This window comes from Brassica oleracea, chromosome C9 (assembly GCF_000695525.1).
Source record: "Brassica oleracea var. oleracea cultivar TO1000 chromosome C9, BOL, whole genome shotgun sequence".
Taxonomy (NCBI): domain Eukaryota; kingdom Viridiplantae; phylum Streptophyta; class Magnoliopsida; order Brassicales; family Brassicaceae; genus Brassica; species Brassica oleracea.
In genome coordinates, this window is record NC_027756.1 from 34,879,929 (window position 1) to 34,893,698 (window position 13,770).

At 32.3% G+C, this 13,770-nt stretch overlaps 2 long non-coding RNA genes across 8 annotated transcripts; one reads left to right on the forward strand and one right to left on the reverse strand.

The window, feature by feature from the left end:
* The first annotated feature begins 5,672 nt into the window (after positions 1–5,672).
* On the forward strand, positions 5,673–6,183 carry LOC106317685. Its single transcript, XR_001265201.1, has 2 exons — positions 5,673–5,804; positions 5,918–6,183. It is a non-coding gene; the product is annotated as an uncharacterized LOC106317685 (long non-coding RNA).
* Positions 6,184–7,505: 1,322 nt separating this feature from the next.
* LOC106316291 lies at positions 7,506–10,423 on the reverse strand. 7 transcript variants are annotated; one of them, XR_001264781.1, is made up of 8 exons: positions 10,133–10,423; positions 9,931–10,015; positions 9,778–9,831; positions 9,541–9,696; positions 9,291–9,468; positions 8,968–9,206; positions 8,119–8,298; positions 7,506–7,982 (listed from the first exon to the last, which is right to left on the reverse strand). It is a non-coding gene; the product is annotated as an uncharacterized LOC106316291 (long non-coding RNA). The 7 variants fall into 7 exon arrangements; XR_001264783.1 differs by having other exon boundaries at positions 8,968–9,042; positions 9,142–9,206; positions 9,931–10,423; XR_001264780.1 differs by having other exon boundaries at positions 8,968–9,045; positions 9,142–9,206; positions 9,931–10,423.
* Positions 10,424–13,770: the final 3,347 nt, after the last annotated feature.

Below are 13,770 nucleotides of genomic sequence, written 5' to 3' on the forward strand. Positions count from 1 at the left end.
TTGTTACAATAGTATAGAATTAAACATACTAATAGAGAGCATTGTTCTACTTCTCAAATGCAATTCAGCATCTGACTCTGGGATGGCGATGAGTGGCGATGGTACTGAAGAAAAACACAATGGAGCTAATGGAGTAATGAAGGAGAAAAGTCAGAAGGCGAAAGAGATACAATTTGCCAAAGAGCAAGAAGAGAATCGTAACATACTATACTTTGAATATAAAATAGAATATAATACATTACACAAAACTACTGTTTATCTTCTCCAATTCAGTCAATCATCTGATTCTTCATCTTCTTAAAACCATTAAAACTGGATCTGCAAAAAAAAAATGGTGGTTCCAATGTAAGTGCATGTAACACACAGTGAGATGATTTCGAAAATTTTGAGAGAGACTACCATGCTCTTCAATCTTATCGGACTTACCTTGATTCCTTCGTCTCGATAGGAAATTGTGGTCATTTGCAAAGTTTTCAGAGGTTATCGAAAAGTAAAGAGACGGTGGACCCTACAATTTCTCACGCGCATAGTGGGATATTTTGGGCATTATACATAAAATATGCACAATATCGTACCCTAAAATCTGCTATGGTTAGAATCTTATTTTTCTGGGTTGCTATAGACATAAGGTCAAATTTCCCTAAAAATTATGTAACCAAATATTTTGCAACAATGTTACCAACAAAACTAATGAATTATCGGAACAAGCAAGGTTGTGTTATTTAGTTCGATATGATGGCCATTATAAATATAATTTTATAAAATATTTTAGATATATTTGTAATTTAAGTTTTTGTAAAAATATTTTATATATATAATTATTATTCATAAAATAAAAATAACACCAATTATTTTCTATTTTTATTCATCAGCAAAAAAATTAGCCATAAATAAAAGCTCTAATCAAAGTTAAATTTTGGTATAATTTTTTAGGTAATTTCCTTACTATTAAAATAAATAATTCAACAACTAATTGATAGAGAAAAATGGTCTATTTGGACTTGAACAATTTTCATCATGTTAAATATGACTCGAACAAAAGTCTAGTGATGAAATATGATCTCATCATAATTCTAATTCAAACTAGGCGAACTCATAACCATAAAACCAAAAAAAAAAAAGATTTTGATTAGCTTAGAGTTAATCAACCGTAAAAGGTGTATGAGTCAGTTATCACTATGACATGATAAAGTTTCAATAGCTTAACAAAATGAAGTTGTTTTTGCTTATTGACGCAAACAACGTCGTTTTGTGTCGTCTTTAAATAACATCTTACCTCTTTTTCCCCATTTTGTTCGACATAAACCAACAAAGACTCTAAAATTGTGAATTCGATATTGTATAAACTCAGTGTTAATGTGTTCGTCAAGGTAATTTATAATCATTTTTATGTATGTTTATAACTGATCGAATATGCATTGATGGAGACGACTTTGTTTGATTGTTATGGAGTTTTCAATTGGAGAAATGGGAGATCGAGGAAAAGGTATTCCTAGAGCTGTAGACGTAAAGACGCTATGGTGATGAAGAGAATGCTGTTCGTTTGGTTGCCGTAGCCATCTGCGGCTGCGGCTGCGTCAATTTTTTTTTTCAAATCTTGTTCGTGCCGTTACTGCGTCTAGATGCTGCGTCCAAACGCTACGTCTAGACGCTGCGTCCAAACGCTACGTCTGGTGTCTGCAAAATCTGGACGCCAGAATTATCAGCGACTGAGTAAAAAAAGCTGCGTTTACTTACTATAATTACGATTTTACCCTTGACCTAATTCATTATTTGAAAAAAACATAACTAATAGACGCAACTGCTCTATCTTTCTTCGATAAACGCATCTCGAACTCCATTGACACATCTCAAGCTCTGACGAACTCCATGATGCATCTTCGAGCTCCAATATTTCTGAGCTCTCTCTCTCGATCTACCCATCTCTGAGCTCTCTCTCTTTGGGGTAACTTTCTCTGTTTGGTTTAACTCTCTCTCTCTTTGATAGTTGGTCTCTGTTCTAAACATTGAACGTATCAGATTCACACTCTCTTGACGACCCTCAGACCCTCTCAAGGTTAATCTTAAGGTATGTTGCTCTGGGTTGTTTTTGCCATGTCTTGATGTTTCCTTGTCTGTTTTTCTCTTATGATTATTGTTCTTTGTAAACATGCACTTGCTTATTGCTTATTGTTCTTTGTAAACCACTAGTGAGCATCTAGTATGAACGTTCATTTGATGTTGGTCTTATCTTCACTATCATATGGCATCTTTGGACTGCATTAGGGCTTGTGTTGAAACAACTTGTGTAGTTAACATCAATGGTTTCAATGTCAAGATATGAGTTAGTCTATCTTTATTTTGTTTGGTTTTATTTGGGTAAACTCCAAAACGGCTTCGTATGTTCTATAGCTTTGTTATGATCGTGCTCTTTCAAGTGTATAGAGTTGTTTGTTCAATGACTTCTTACGTGAACTTTTAATGTTGTGTAGGAAAAACCACTTGCAGAGTAAGAACCTCATTGACCTTCTTAGAGAGTTTGACTTTGACTATTTGCAGCTGCCTATCGCTCTATAGCTTGCTCAGTGGTAATTGTCTCTGTTCTGAGTGGTAAGTGTTTTTGATTCCGTGTTTATGCAAATGAATGATGAGATTTTGATTGATTAGTTGATAACCTACTGAATGTTTGGTGTACGAGTCTTATGTTATTGCTTCTTTCTTAGCTTCTTTCTCAGGTTTGTGTAATTGGTTTCTCTGATGGGTTTGTATAAGATCTTCTGTGTTCTGGTTATTGACGTTTTAGCTTGATATAATCTGATGGGTTTGTTGGTTACTCGCATTTTAGCTTGATATAATCTGATAGCTTGATTTTGGAACCTCTAGACTAAGCACTGTCTTTAGTCTCTTGAGGTTATATCCTTGCAGGCTCTCTCGTCTCAAGCTCACACTCTCAAGTTCAGACCCTCTCAAGTTCAAGAGGTTTTGGTTGTTGTGTTAATAAGAATGATTCACTGAATATTGTAGAATGAGCTGGATGTTACACAAGTTATAATCTCATTTGTTTTGCGTGTAATGGCTTTGTTGTTGATTTGTTAGCAAATTTCATGTTGCTGGTGTAATAACAATCTCCTTTTGATGGCTTTGTAGATGCTTGAAAGATGGTTATTGGAAGATGAAGATGATGATTATAATGATGAACTTGGTTTATTTGATGTGGCTATAAGTGAGAGATTGAGTCAAAGAACAGACTGAGGAGCAGGATGGCGTCATGTTCAACAACTTATGTATGAATCTGATCAACAATGTTATGACATTCTTTTGAAGCTTTGTGCAAGATCGTAACTGAGCGATATGGATTGAAAGAGTCTCACAATGTCTACATTGAGAATCTATTGCGATTTTTCTCGAGGTTGTTGGTCAAGATAAGACGAAGCGGGATATTAGTGCAAGGTATCAAAGATCATTGGATACGGTACAAAGGAAGCTTGATGATGTCTTGAGTGCTCTTCTCAAGTTTGTAGAGGATACACTAAGACCACAAGAAGGCGAGTTTACAAGAGTCAATCCGGTTTTGAGGAATGATGATCGGTATTGGCCTTATTTCAGAGATTGTATTGGAGCAGTTGACGGAACTCATGTCCCGGTACTCCCTCCAAATCAAAATGCAGAAGCATACAAGGCAGAAAGCAAGATCCTACAATGAATGTTCTTTCTATATGTAACTTCGATATGAAGTTCATATATACATATCTCGGTGTACCTGGTAGAGCACATGATACCAAGGTTTTGACTCATTGTGCGAGGAATGACGCTTCTTTCCCACATCCTCCTCCTGGAAAGTATTATCTACTTGACTCCGGATATCCGACCAGGACAGGCTATCTTGGTCCGCATCGTAGTATGCGATATCATCTTGGTCAGTTTGCTAGAGGAGGACCACCGGTTAGCGCAAGGGAGTTGTTCAACCGAAAGCATTAAGGTCTGCGATCAGTGATTGAGGGGAGATTTGGAGTATGGAAAGCAAAATGGAGGATTTTGGATCGTAAGCATTCAAAGTATGATCTTGTCAAGTGGATTAAGCTGGTGACAACAACGATGGCGCTACACAACTTCATGCGTGTATCGTCATGTCTAAAAAAGAGGAAGATGTACAGAAGATGAACTCGCCGGCTATACTATATGCGGTGGAAGAGAGTTATAGTATAGTATGTTTTCTTTAGTGTTACTATTTATATAATGTTACTATACTATTTCAGATATAGTCTCCTCTCACTCTTGTATTTCTATGCTATATCTATGAAAATGAACAATCTGTTGTGACCTTTAGTTTCTACATTTCTCTATTTCTTCATGTTCATTAATAAATAATAAATAATTTTTCATGTTCTATTTTTATTTAATTGTTGTAAATAATTACTCGTTCATTGACTAGTGGTAGAACACGTCAAATTACCAAACTAAATAGTATGAACTCGTTATTGTATTTCTATACATACGCAAGAAATGGAATAACACTTACATCTCTACTGATATTGACAAACATATATATTTCTTGTTACTCCGACTCAATCACCTACACATGTACGATGAGTACTACTATCACTATCGGTTGTTTGACAAATTCATTATATACCAATTTCTAGTTTACAAGTCCAAGTCTATCCTATAATTCATACTTATAAAGTATAGTTTAATATTACATAATATTATGTACTAGTTTCAGATTTTGATAATTGGGTTAGGTTTTATATTTATGTTTAGGGTTCAGTAAGTAGAGTTTAAGATTTAGTATTTAGATGGATGAGTGATGTTTAGGGTTTAATATTTAGGAGTTGGAATTTGGAATAAAGTTTAATATTTAGGAGTTGTGAATAGATTTGGAGTCCTATGATGACGATAGGATATTTATGTGGTAAACAACGTGTCGTGTTAGTGGGTGGTGTTATAATTAATAGTTGAGTTTTACAACCGACCATATCATCTATTTTTTCTCTCTACCATAAGTTACTTGCAAAAGATGAGGATATAACCGGCTGAAAAAAGGTTAAATGTTAGTTAGTTAATTATGTCAAAATCAATGTCTTATACTTAATTCTTATTTTCAGTAATTTAGAAAATAAATCTATTTTTAAATCATGATTCACATGGCAGCTGGAGGAAAAAGTAATGCTAAATTGGCATCTTGTGAAAAAGGGTTTTTCGCCTTATTAATATAGACTTCATTATTGGCTATTTTGAGGATATGCCTCTTTCTTAGAAGTATGTTCATATTAATTATTTTACCAATTAAATGATGAAGACTTAAATTCATAGTTTATTAAGCTTTGGTCAAAGTATAAAGTAAAGTTTGTTTTAGAAAGTAAAATTGTGTTCGTGAAACTTATTGGGGGGGGGGGGGGTAATTAACTACTTCAAACTGAAATTATTAGAAATTTATAATCGGCAAATACTAGCACAAGATGCTACATGGTATTTAATTGTGGAAAATAATTAATACCATTTCACTAATGTTCAAATGTAATTAGGTAAGAAAATCATTCTTTTTGTGTTTCTTTTGACCATTATTCTCTATAGAAATAAATTGGTGGATTATGTTTTTTCTATAATTGACAAGGAAAACATATTTTATGTTGACTACACAATCCCTATATATAATTATCCTACACAAACAAAAATCAGAAAATCAAGAAAATACATACAAATGGCTATCACCAACAAAATTTTAATCGCATTTGTTTTTACTATCCTTTGTGTCACATCTGATGTTCATTGTAATACATATGCTAGCCCTCCTACTCATTGTGCTCCATCTGCTAGTCCTTCTGGTAATAACTTACTATATTACCCCTACTTGTTAAATATGTACATTATTTATCCTCTTTATATGAATATATATGTTGTATTAATGATTATTACTATTATATATGTGGTGAAATAGATGACGGTCAAGAAATAAAATGCTTCACATACAATCAGTGTGCATTTTGGAAGTCAGGGGAGAGACTCTGCGATGGTATGTGTAGACGTCTGAATCAATTTTTATATGGCAGGTGTGCTACTAACAACAAATGTTGTTGTTACTAAGCATGCATCAAATATGAAATAATTTGATCACATGTAATGGTATCTGCATAAAATAATAAAATAATTAATCTTCATAAATGGTTTAAAATCAATGAAAAAGATTGAGATTATAAAAGAAAATGGTAACAGTTGGAAGTCAAATTATAAACAATAATGTCACTTGTAAAAATCCATAAGTACCACAAGAGCTAACTAATGAATCATGAACATGGATGCCAGTCTATGGTCACATTAGCTAGCTTCCTCACAACAGACTCGAAGCCTTGACATGTCCATCGCTTAACGAATAAGAAATTTACAAAGGGCCTTAAGTTAAAAAATATATTAATGGGCCCTTAGTTAATAGTTTACTAGGTGGATTGTCTCCACACACGTTGTGCAGGCTTTAATATAACTAGGGATTCCGGGTGTATTCGTATAGTTTTAAGTTAACTTAAAAAGGTTTATATTTATGAACATAAGCCGTGTATATATATTACAATCGACTATAACATTAAATTCGTAAAAAATAAAATTTGTTTGTATGTACGTATTCATTATCTTGTATATAACAATTTAAAATCATATATATAGTATAATAAGTAAGATGAGTAAAAACTAACAAAATATGGTTATCATTTAAATACATTTTGTGATTTAATTTTTTTGTATAAAACAATTGTAATATTTACAACTGATTTAAACTTTGTTTTCACTATAGAATCATTGAGTTCTAATATCAAATTGAACAGTTTCTTAACATAAATAAAATTGAATCAAAAAAATTGATCCAAACGTAAAATAATATCATTGTCCAAACCAGACCAAACTAAAGAACAAATTTTTTAAACGAACCATTACCAAAACTTGATATTTAAATCATATTAAACCAACAATTACTCTAAATTAAGAATCTCGGCCTTTTCTAAAAGACCTTAGTCTTTTTTTTTTAAGTTGGTTTGTAGTTTTAATGATTCTTTGTTATAATAACTCCAGTGACTGGATTAAGATGTGATTTTGGAGCTGACTGGGATTAAGAGATCTAAGGACGTTGCAGGCAAAAAAAACTGAGACATACCCTTGCTTGCAGTCTCCGTACAGAGAATATTGTTCAAGAAGGGAAGCCATGAAACAAAGCATATTACGGAGATCATATTTAATTGTTTAGCTAAGAAAACTAAATAATAAAAATGGTGGTTAATTCTTTTGTACAATTTATGGTTCTAATTGGTAATTATGTTGAAGTAAAAAAATTACCACAGATTCTTTGTTTCTCGTAATTTATACCAGTTATAAGTTAAATTTTTGGACAGGCTATTAACAGATGGTACTACTATTTTCCTTTAAATTCTTCATGGAACCGAAATAAGAAAGAGTACTCAATAAGAAAAACATAAATTAAAAAAAAAGTACATATATTTTATAATTGCATTACTGTAAAAAGAGTTGAGCATAATTAAAGATTAAGAATAATAGTTAAAACTTTATTAGATTAGAGTGTATACAATCTTTCTCGTTCCTTTCAAGTTTTATTTTGGTAGTAGTTGAAAATTATAGTTATAGAGATGTCCGTCAGAAAATTTTAAGACTGCATATACTTGTATGAACTTATAATCTTTCATGTGACAATGATTTGACCAGGGAGTCACTTCTTCTCACCGTGCCTGGCTTCTTTCTTCTTCTTCCTGCCAGCTCCAACTTCTTTCTTCTTCTAGCCACCCTCTGTTTTCTTCTCTCCAACTTCCCTTCCTTCTTTGTCTCTTTCTCCTGCAGCCGAGACTTCTTTCTTTAAGGCGGGAGGGGTGGCACAGTCTTTGACCAGAAGAAGAGATTGATGGTTCATTGAGTTTTTGGCCAGTAAAAGCACAAGTTCTTTAACATCCATTGTTCCTTTGACAGTACCATGTCTTTGGCTGCATCAATAGCCACCGTTTCAACCCCTAGCTCAAATATGTAATATATATTTATTAGCATTAGAAGTTACTTTTAGCTTTAACTTGGATTAGAATAATGTTAAATAGTGATGCTTCCTTTCATGAGCACAATTCCTCTACATATTCAGACAGAGAGACTCACTCATCAACTTGGTTCGAAAAAGCGAGAGTTTTTGTCGCCATGGCGCTAAGGCGCCCAAGGCGATGCCCTCAACGCTTAGGGACACCCTTGCCAGGCGAGGTACATAGATCCCTAGCTTTTCTCGCTTTTTCCTCGCTTTTGCAATATCCATAGAGCGCTAAAAGCGGCGTTTAGTTGTGCCTACACAAAAAAAGAAGATTTGCTTAAAAATGTACACTTAACAAAACGGTTTTGTCAGAATATTTAGTATATCTAAAAGTATTCCCACGTATTAGGCGGGTATCCACAACCCCACTAATGATGAAGATGATGCTTTCGTCCATGATGATGAGGACCTGACTTGGACTTTGGTGAGTGAAGCAGCCGGAGCTGAAGAACCAAGCTATGGTACTAGAGGAGCGAAGACTCCTCATTCAGCTAAGAACAACAAAGGGAAAGGAATAGCTACTTCTTCAACTCAGAGCATAAACCTGAAAGTAAAACTCATTAGCTTTTCCTCTCTACAACTTACGGCAGTAGCTTATCATTTTCAAGGAAGATGGTAGCTTCTGGAAGGATTTGGAATTGGAGTATGAGGAGAGTGGTTCTGAATCTGAGTAGAGATTCTACTCGGATTGGTGTTTTTATTTGCTTTTGATTTGGTGTTTTATTTGCTTTTGAATTTGGTGTTTGCATTTGGTATTTTCAGTGTTTTGCTATTTGAACCTTTCTGTTTTATTATATGAAGTTGGTGTTTTTTATTTCTTACTTGTCTTTCTTAAGTTTTACGTTATATTAGTATCTTAAGTTTTACGTAATATACTAATATATATATATATATATATATATAAAAGTGGTTTTGCAGGTTACCTTGTTCTGTTGCAGGTAGACAAAGCGCTCGCTTTGTACCGCCATGGCGCTAGGCGCTAAGCTCCCACCTCTTCGCTTCTTGTCGCCACCCGCAATTTCGAACCAAGCTCATCAACACCACTGTCCAAACTAAAATTAAGCAGATAAGGAAGCCAATTAATATAGAGCTCTTACATTTTCTGACGGACGATTCCTTCTGCATGAAAAGGATCCAGCAAAAGGCTTTTTCCTTCCATTTTCTATGGTCAATAGAAACAGAACAATAAGAAAAAATTACCTTGAAGTTTAAACGGGGAACTTGAAGAAGTAGTATAAGTGAGTACCAGATGTTGGGGTTGTCAAAGAGGATTGTTAACTTTTGCTTGTCCAGGCTAATAGTTTTAGATTGTCCTTCAGTCACTCATGAGGGAGTGAGGAAAGTTTCCACCTTGTGATGCTCATAAATAACTCACTGTGGAGACATAACGTGTAATCTTAGGCATATATCCTGGAAGAGAAGAACTAAACACAAATTTCAAGTCAGAGAAATGCTTGATCACAACTTTGGAGAATAGAAAAGGAAAAGAATCAGACCTTACATGGAGCTAGATCCTTGTTCTATTGGCAATAGAAGTTTCATATTGTAAGAAGAACATTCTTTTCTTGTTTGAGTTGTTCTCGCTAGCCATAGGTTCATGGTTGGCTCTCTTCACACGAAGTCTCGTAAACCTGTTCACAGCCTTATCCTTTCTACAAACATAGAGAAGTATAAAACATTAATGATTGATCCTACAATCATGACTTGAAGCACCATTAGAGCTGATATTCTACCTGCCTGAATCCACCTTTGTATCTCAGTCCATTTATTCCCAAACACTCGTTGTGCTTAAAAATCACACATAAGTTCAAATGTCACATATAAACCCAAACACCAAATCTGGAATCTTATCTATGTAAGATAAAGTTTGTAAGTGAATTATATACCTCGCACACAAAAGCATAGTTCTTCAGAAGACCAATCACTTGAAATCTGAAACAGTTCTAGCACAACAACACATAAATCTTTTACCTACAGGAAACAGATTGACCAACCTTCTTCACAATCTCTCCATCAACGGGAACTGAGTTTTTTTACAGGAGATTCTCGATGGATCGACAAAGGTGAGAGACGTCACAAGGTAAGAACCTGGATGATGATGATTCAGCGGTGAAGGAACTTCGACCATGACTGAGCTTTTACCGGAGGAATTGCATTTTTTATTTGACGGTCGCGGAGTAGAAGAAGAGATCGTGCAGATAGGTTTAGACTAAAGTGTCGATGGATGTAACTTCTTCAGAGTATGTTTTGATTTTGGGTGGATTTAGTTTTGTACATAGAGATTTATATAGGAGAAGGATCAAGGGAAAGTGGATAGAACATTGAAGAATGGTTGATAAAGTTTGGCAAAGCAAGCAAATCTATACATCGGAGAAGATGAAGTGGAAAAGTTGGAGGAGAAACTCAAGCGTGAAACGATAAAAGCTTATCCCTATGTTCTCTACCTGGGCTGGAATGGGCCAGAGTGATAATTTTCATATTTTCATAAAACCCATACGAAAAGAAAAAGGGCCGAGACTCGCTTTTGGACATTGCGTGTCTGACGTGGCGAAAAGCTCTTTTCCAATTGGTCGATTTTTTAATCTGACGTGGACACACTCTCTACTCCTCATATAACACTTTTAATATAGTATAGATTTTTAGATTTATAGTTATATTTGTATAATTTATATTTCCTCATATAGGAATAGCATATATTATGTTTATGTAATTATATGAATGCTTAGATAACTGATTATCTCTCTCTTTTTGATTACATGTCTATCTCTCTTTTTATCGCTCATTTTGTTTCTCTTTGTATATACCATATAAAAATTCAAAAATATTTTAATTTCAAAATTTTCATTAAAAAAAACTTGAAGACTTAAAAATTTAATTTTGAAATTTGCAATGAATATTCAAGAACGGTTATAAATTATTAAAACTATTAAAAATCTCACATTAAAAGTTTTGTTATCACGAATATACAATTTTTGTTATAGAAGATAAATATAATCATAAAACCATATGATTACTAAGTTTTATTTAATAGATATCCATATTAAATATATGTAAAAATCATTTAAATTTATTTAAATCCATACAAAATATATAATAGTGATTGTTTAGATTTATTATCATAAATAAATAAATAAAATTGATTGCTTTGACAACAATTTAATTGTATACGTAATAGTTAATTGTTTTTCAATTATTGATTATTTTGTTAGTTTTAGAATATGTAAAACGTAAAATAAATAGTAGTACGTAAAAATAATTTTTATATACAATGTTCATTCCGCGCAAGATGCAGATCTTAAATTAGTAGCAAAATATAATATATCAATTATTTATTATTATTACGTAATGATGAAGCATCATGTATCAAAGAAAACGCACAGAAATCATATTATATGCAAGACTCAACATTAAACTTTTCTAGTCACCATTTAGTTATTCCAAACAATGCATTCCTAGCCGACCCTGTCAATTATTTATAGTTTAGTAATGGTCTTGTTTCCATCCAACACATTTTAAAGCTTTACAATTCACATATAAAATAAATATGCATGGTCTTGTGTCCATCCAACACATTTTAAAGCTTTACAATTCACATATAAAATAAATATGCATGGTCTTGTGTCCATCCAACACATTTTAAAGCTTTACAATTCACATATAAAATAAATATGCATGTTCTTTTGTGTATATATATTAATAATAGGAGTCCCAACTAATATTGGAAGTCATGGTCCAGTTATATGTATCATCAACAACCTCTCTTACCGTAATGAGAGAGAGGTTAAACCATTGCAAGTAATTGTTGTTCTGGTCACCAAATTGATGTGATATTGGAGTAATCTTTGAGATATCGAAGGAGAGAGTGAGATTTTCTGAGTTGGAGTTGATTAAAGAAGCTTTTGACAATAAACGGGGGCCAAGGTTTAGAATCAATGATTTTGGATCATTTTATTCATTGGTGTAAAATGTGAAGGAGCAGCTGCAAATTTTTGTTCATGTATATTTTTTTTAAGCACGAGTGGATGACTAATGTCTGCATAGTTTTCAATGTATCAGACTAATATAACGCACTAAGTTGTTTGATTTTGATTGAGTAATGAATGGAACGAAAAAAAATTGAGGTCCACTTAACGATAGTGTTTTTAAAGAGAAAAGTGGCTAGATAGTTGCAAAAACAGTTTGGTGTATATGAAGACCAATTGTGATTACAGTGATATATATGATAGATTGTGGAACTCACACGGAAGATGAACGCATGGTATAGTTAGTTGATTATAATTAGAAGATAGCAACTAGGCACAAACCTAATGGTGAAAGACCATGATGTTGAATACGATTCTAATAAAAATACTAAAAGAAATCAAATAATTAAAATTAATTATGAAAACTAAATGAAAATGTGGAAACAAAAAAACTATATATTTCTAAAGCAAATTAGACAAATTTTATCAAAAAAGAAAAAACAGGTAGTTTTTATTTCTTGCTTATAAATATAATAATTAATTTACATATTTATATAAATTTCATAAAATATACTTAAAAGGATTTCAATCAAATTATAATAGTCAGATAGCTAGAGAATCTTTGTTTTTTTTGGGTCAAACTAGTAATAAAAAAATCTAAAAGTTAATTAAACCAAGATTGCATGCTATATTTAGTTAGACTGGTAAATTTAATTTTGAAATAGACCAAGGAAAAAGTTGGTTTATACATTGGTTTATACTTTCTTGAGATAGATGATAAATAAAATGGAAACTCAATAATTTTCAAGTCATTAAAATTAAATAAATAAAATATAACAATTATTTAACTTAAAAACTTAAATAATCCAAAATAAAAATCTTAAATAAAAACTAATGTTTAATTAATTTCTAACTCATACACATTACATCTATAATTTTGAATAAAAAACACACAACAAACTATGAGTTCTAACATTTAAAATTTATTAGGTAAAAAACATTTGATAGAAATAGTTTTAAATTTTATTAAAAAAAATCTAATGTATATATGTAAATATATATTCAAATAGAAACCGTAATAGAAAAATAATTAAAATTGTGGCAAACCCCAAGTACGAATAATATAAAGAGTTTAAAAAAAAGATATCTCCCAATACATTAAAAGAGAAGTCACTTTAGTGATTTCTGCTGAGGTGGCACTCATATAGTGCTTCTCAGAAAAAATGTTATAATTCTATTGGCTAGTTTTTTTGAATTTTTTTTTTTCATTTATTTTAATCAATCGCTTATGTAGACAAGCCCAAAACTATTGTTTTATATAGACAAGCCCAAAACTATTGTCGATTTCGTTAAGCCCATATATAGCTAGGGGATAATAATTATCGATTTAGTTTAGCCTTGGGTACCTGTTCGGGTTCGGGTCTGGTATTTCGGATTTTCGGGTATTTTAGTATAGATGTGTAGAACCCGTTCGGGTATTTCTGTACTTCGGGTCGGGTTCGGATATTTTTAGTTCGGATTCGGTTATTTCGAATCTGGTTCGGATATTTAGATTTTGAAAAAAAAAATTAAAATTTTCATTTCTCAAGTTTCTTATATTTAAAAATATAACTTTCAGTTAACTAATTTTTTTTATTTTTAATAGATTGAATAGTTAATAGATTTGGACATAACATTTTAAAACTAAAAAGACATTAATTTAGTTATTTTTTTAAAATTTCGGATGTAACTTTTTGTTAATTTTTTAAATAAAAAACTTGACAT